The 6,624-nt window shown below is 43.0% G+C and overlaps 1 pseudogene; it reads right to left on the bottom strand.

The window, feature by feature from the left end:
• Positions 1 to 493: 493 nt before the first annotated feature.
• Positions 494 to 6,381, bottom strand: LOC101758330 (annotated as a pseudogene).
• Positions 6,382 to 6,624: the final 243 nt, after the last annotated feature.

The following is a 6,624-nucleotide window of genomic DNA, read 5'->3' as shown; positions in this document are numbered from 1 at the left end:
GTTAGATTCAACTTACTGGATTGAATGGCACAGCTGTAATTGGATCAATTAGCGCAAGTGGTGCATGCTCCTTCTGTTGCGCAGGTGGTGTATGGTCCTGGTGCTGTGCGTCGTCTGGTGAATGGTTCAGCTCCATGTTGAGGAGATGGAGGAGGCGTCAGGTGTATGGTCCTGGATGGGGCTATTTATTTATATAGGGAATTCTGTTACAAATTCAATCTGTTAATTCTGTTACAAATTCAATATGTCCTATTTACATACGACTGGAGTCATCCTAGCCACATACGACTGGAGTCATATTCTGGATGCCTTTTATTTAGTTGATTGTATGAGTAGCTATAATGACCCTTTGTATCTACTAGCAGAAATGCCCGTGCATTGCTATGGGTCTTTACTTGCTCTCACGTTATTATTCGATTGTTTGTAATATGTTGGCTTCGCTTCACAATCACCATTCCGCCATTCACGAGCCCGGAAATATCTCCTAGCCAATCACCAATTCATGGCATTCCAAGTAGAATAAAAGTATTTGCCAATCCTTGAACACCTATCCCAATTGGCCTGCGCCTTATATTTGACCTCCTTGCATTCTCAATGGGGATAATAACTAATATCAATGATTTTGTTGAGATTACATGTAACCATCGAAGTAATCTGTTAGTCAACATTATGTTCGTATTATTCAGATTGGTAAGGCGGAATCGTACATCCACTTGAAATGTGAGGTAGACAAATCTCAGCTAGTTTATCAAAGTCGAATTATCTATTTTTTGACCCACTGCTACAAACAAGCTTAGCTAGATGGGACTCAATAGGAACACCCTGAAACATGCGCAAGTGTAAGTTAAGCTAATTACAACTAACAAACCAAATAATTGAAAAGACGCCGGCATGTACCTTTTCCCTCACAAAACGTGGTAAGGCAATTGATGCTAGATTGCATACGGTAGTTTCTTGAGAACTTGTGTATTCAATTATCTCAGTACACAAATTGGAAGACTTAATTGTACCAAGATTTTGTTGGTTACTTTTTCTGTTGCAACTATCCTGCATATCATAAACTTTTTAGAGCCAGATCTTCACGTTTTTCAGTAAAAAAAGGCATATGTGATAAAAGAATGGCATATTTAGAGGCAGAACAATTGCACCCTTATGATTTGAACAATTGTGTCCTTATGAATTTAATACCTTATAAAGCTTATACGTTGTTCCAGTTTCTATCTGTGCCTTCAGAGTATCAAACCAGAGGGCCTCTGCTGCAACCACTTTCTTTGCCTTGCCCTGAAATCACATAGCTAGGTTATTATATATCTTTGGTCACCTTGAAAAAATTATATATACAGGTGCAACATCCAGCTTACCTCTCTTTCATATTTATCGTACAGATTCTGAAACTCATCTCCCTAGCAATCGCAATCGGCCAAACCTGGAGCTTCATTGGGACAAAACAGTGACCACAGTTCATTGCGTTGTACCCTTCCCATGAACAGATCAGGAACCCACAGAGCATAGAAAAGATCCCTTACACGATTCTCCTCCTATAAATATCACATAAAAAACTTTTCACAGATGAGGCAATCTAATGTAATAGCATGCCAAGCGCTTATATGTAGTGCAATTCTTATACAGTGTGTCTTCGACAGTAATCAATTGTCAAAATGTATTCAATCGCAGCTGGCAATTTTCAAGAATGTGTGCTATTGTTCAAGAGCTTTTACCTTTCCATGGTTCTTTCTTATATCAAGAAACTCAAAGATATCAAGATGTTGGGCTCCAAATAAACAGCAAATGCACCTAACGAAAGGTATTTGTAAGAAATCCTCAGCAATCATGTAAATAGGACCAGGCTGACTTACTGATGCTACCTACCTTTTATCTTGCCTCCACCTTGATCAACATAACAGGCAGTATCATTGAAAACACGTAGCATAGGAACAATTCCATTAGAAGTACCATTTGTTCCTCGAATGTAGCTCGTAGTAGCTCGAATGTTGTGAATTGAGACACCAATTCCTCCAGCGCATTTGCTTATCGCAGCACATTCTGAGAGAGTATCATAAATTCCCTCAATACTATCATCTTTCATGCAGATAAGGAAGCAGCTACTTAGCTGCGCAACATTAAATAGAAGGATGAGATTAAATGCATAAGTTAACAGTCCACACTCCACACTGAAAACATTTTTCATTGAAGGTGGCACTGCAGTACCTGGGGCCTTGGAGTGCCAGCATTGAAAAGGGTCGGGGAAGCATGAGTGAACCAGCGCTGAGACATCATGTGGTATGTTCTGACAGCCAATTCAATATCATCCTTATGTATGCCAACAGAAACTCTCATCAACATATCCTGCGGCCTTTCCGCGACCTTTCCACCAGGTTTCAACAGATAAGACCTCTCAAGTGTCTTAAAACCAAAATAATCATAGTCGAAATCTTGGTCATATTTTATCTCATTGTCCAAGCAAGCAGCATTCTGAAGTTATGCAGAAGTCAAAAGTTGAGTGCTTAGTTCCATGAGTCAGACTATAAGAAAAGAGGAGTTAGTCAGAAATAAAATAAACTAAGTACACAGATGCACCAGTGTAAATTACAACCACAAATAGTATTTCATCTATATTTCATTGTTTTTTTGCATAAAATTAAGCACCAAAAGAACCATATCGGATCATAATTACAGCATTCCAATGATAAGCTATCGCAGAAAGTTTAAACAGTAAAACACACAAACTAACGAAATGGCAAGAAAGATGATACATGTTTTTTGCTCTAATAAATTGTTGGACCCTTAGCCCATGCATCGCACCTTCATTATGATCTCGTAGACATCATCAACAATCATGGGAGCCATCAAGCCAGACCTCTCATCGCAATGCACATACAGAACCTTTATCCTGCATACAGAGATTAATAGAACAAATCACGGCACAGATAATCAAACTCTCCTCCTAGAGTAGACAAGAAAAATGAAGTCATCGTACGTCTCTGAGAAGGACTTCATGGTGTTCTTGTGCAGGTTGGAGATGGCGATCCTCCCTGCCAGCTTCACAGAGCAAAGGAGGAAAAGGCAAAAGCAGTCAATAATTATCCAATCGAGTTGCTCTAGTAGCAGATCAAAAAAATCTCGCAGATGAATTATGGAACGAGCAGATCAGTCACTGATGCGTAGTCGAGGTGCGAGGCGGTCATGGCGGTGACGGTCTCGGCGGCGAGCTCGCCGATCTGGCTGGTGATGACACCCCTGTAGACGCCGGCGCAGACCTTCTGTGCGACGAGGTGGGAAGGAGGCGGCGGTGTAGAGACCTAGCAGGAGAGGAAGGTCGACGTGTGCACGCGTGGAGAAGGACTGGATCTCGGAGAGAGCCGTGGATCTGAGGAAAGAAGAGTTCGTCTTCAGGGAGCACGTTGTGGTGGTCTCCACCACCCCCACCGCCCCGCAGATACGGACCTCCACCACCGCAGAAGGAGGCGCTGCCTCAACCGCCACGGGGCTACGGGCCTCCACCACCGCAGGATCAGGCGTAGTCGCCGCTGCACCACGGCTACGGGCCTTCGCCCCCGCAGCAGCATGCGATTCCGCCACCGTCGCCAAGTGCCCGGCCGACCTCGCCGCCGAGGCCACGCGGGGCAGCGGCGGGGCGCCCCGCTCCGGCCGCCGCCCGCGCCCAATCCCCTCCTGCACTTCTCTGTTGTGGAGAAAGGAGAAGCCTTTTTCCCTTAACCCCCTCCCTTCCCTCTTTTTTCCATCCGAGCCCCCAATCTGTTAGCATTTGGAATGCGGGTTGATTTCTAAAAAGTTAAGGGTTTTTTACAAAATGACCACGACGTACGAAAAAAGCTGGCAGAGACCTTACTCACTTTAATAATAGGTATAGATAGATAGATGCAACGGACTGATGAAGATGTTTGATTGCCTGCATTAGTGGATATATCGGCCCGACATCTCTAAGCCTAACAAACACACTAGAGATGGTATGGCTCTGGACATATAGCCTTCATGTTCACGTATATATGGCACACATCTTATTTTCAGCATGATGTCACATCGAAGCAAATGCCAAAGCTGTATCTCACGTAACCAAAACTTGTTTATACATTGACAGAGAAGAAGAAAAGGAAAAATAAACTACACCACATCTCAACAACACACGGGCAGTAAAGCTAGTATTCGCTCAGTTCTATGAGAAGACTTGCAATACCACCAATCAATTCTATAAAAAGATAACACTACAGCATGCTGACATCACCAATCATTACACAATTCTACCTTGCAGTCATGTTGAGTATTTCAGGCAACATGCTTCATTCCACGCAAACTTCAGATAGTAACTTGTAAACATCAAGATGCCAACGAGTACAAGATGAACTGATGAATAAAGGGTCCAGTGATGGCATAGCAGAATCGTTCACCACGTAGAAAGCTAACAGCAGTCAACAATGTCTCAGTAGAGCCTGCCACAGCAATCAGAGGCACCACAGTAGCAATGCTTCACCTTCTCCTTGCCATTTGAGCAATCCAAACAAATTCTTGTGTTTGCAGTGGCGTATTTAAGAAGAGATACAGCTCAAGTAAGCAAGATGGTCACACAGGAAACAATAAACTCAAATGAAAGTACTGTATGAAACTGGGGTAATACCTGATTTTTGTCTCAGCATCCTCGATATGGGTACTGTGTGAAACAAATGAAATGCATTAGGCACATGCAATTAAAATCTTCGAAACAAGCAGTGCATAAATACAAATTTTGACTATCTAACCTGCAAATTTTCAAATAGTTCCCCAGAATTTATGGCTTGCCTTCCACCTCTTGTTGGATTGCAGAGCACCTTTCAAAACAATTTTCACCGGATCAAGTACTTTGGTGCTACAAGGCTGGTTGGATGCTGAGAAATAAGCCGACAATGGCCTAAATGGCGTCTCCTCTTCGATCCCGTGCTCTTGCGCGTCTTCTTTCAAAATATCATCCAGTAACTTCATTACCCTCTCCGTCTCACCTTGGCTCCTAGAAACTTAAAATAAAGCACGATTGCCCTTTGAGCGAAGGGAATGGTAACGATCCATTTGTTCTGTCCAAACATGCGTGTTGGTACACATCTCCGTTGGGAAAGCACTCTTGGCATTCATAGTCCACCTCACGTAAACACAACAAGGAGGGATGCTCTCTATATGAGCATACTTCATGACGCAGAAAGTATGCGCACATGGAATTCCTTCCCGCTCCAACTTCCGGCAATGGCATCTAGCATCAACCAACGATGACCCAAAGGTACAAGTCACATGAAAACAACACTTGTTGTTGCCTTGCAATGAAACCTCATACCTCAAACACCCATTCTACAATGTCACCTCAGTCACCGACCAATTACTTGATTTTTAATCTGGAAGCTCACTTTCCGAAAAATATTTGGTGTGAAGATCCGTGCAACACTTTTCTCAAGAACATCAATAGAAATCTTAGTGAATAGGATAGAACACAGTGCCTTCGCATCAAGCTCAATCTCATTCCAACGAATGCGTGATAGGCAGAACTTGTAATGCTCCATTAAATCAACCAAGGACATCTTTCGATATAAATGGTTGTGAAGCCTTGAGTTCAGACTCTCGCTCCTCTGATTGCTTTGCATGCCCAAGAAATATCTCTCTCTTGTGAACATCACAGCCCACTTCCTTCTAAGTTCATACATCCTATTTACCCATAGGTTATCTTTTTTGATGTTATGGATACCTCTAAACTCTCTCCAAAACCTATCAAATTCACCCTCCTCCATTGCATGGTATATTGCATGGTATATGAACTTTCTAAAATCTTTGAGCTTCAAACCACGGAATTGTTTCAGCATATTCTGCTCTATGTGCCAACTGCACAATCTATGATCTGCATCAGGCATGACAATCTCAATAGCTCTCACCATCTCTACGTCCCCATCAGTGATTAAGGATTTTGGATGCTTCTGGTGCATCGCCTCCGGTGAAGCCTCGAGCAACCAGACATATGACAAGATAGTTTCATCCGATAAAACACCGCAGCCGAAGACAACTGTGCTTCGATGATGGTTAACTCCTATAAAAGGGACAAACAGAAGATTGTACTAGTTGACGCGGTAAGTGTTGTCGAATACAATGACATCTCCAAAAACACCATAGTCTATCTGCCGACTGTGCATCTGACCAAAATTGGTTGTTCAACCTGCCTTGTGCATCCACCCTAAATGTGAAAAAGAACTCCGGGTCTTTCTCTTGCATCTGATGCATATGATCCAACACAAATTCTGCATCGCTTTCTTCAACCTTTCCCTTCTTGTACCTTGAAAAGAAATTGTACAAGTCCTGCGAAAGAAATCCAGTCTCTCCTGGACCACCTGGACCACCGTGGCTAGTCTCCATTACGTCCATGATCTAAAATGAACGCAACCCACCTAGCCCCAACTCGATTGCCTCCGCTTTCTGAGGATCAATAAGCCCTCGATGAGATCGCAAAATAAAAGCATGCTCTGGTTTTGCAAGGGTATGTGTATGGACGTCCACAAATTGCTTCACATACCAGATGCCATTACTTTCACTCTACTCCACATCAAGCCTAGCCGTGCATCCACAATGGGTGAGGGCACACGGCTGTCTTTTTTGATC

This window comes from Setaria italica, chromosome II (genome assembly GCF_000263155.2).
Source record: "Setaria italica strain Yugu1 chromosome II, Setaria_italica_v2.0, whole genome shotgun sequence".
Lineage (NCBI taxonomy): Eukaryota > Viridiplantae > Streptophyta > Magnoliopsida > Poales > Poaceae > Setaria > Setaria italica.
This window is presented reverse-complemented; position numbering and strand designations above follow the sequence as displayed.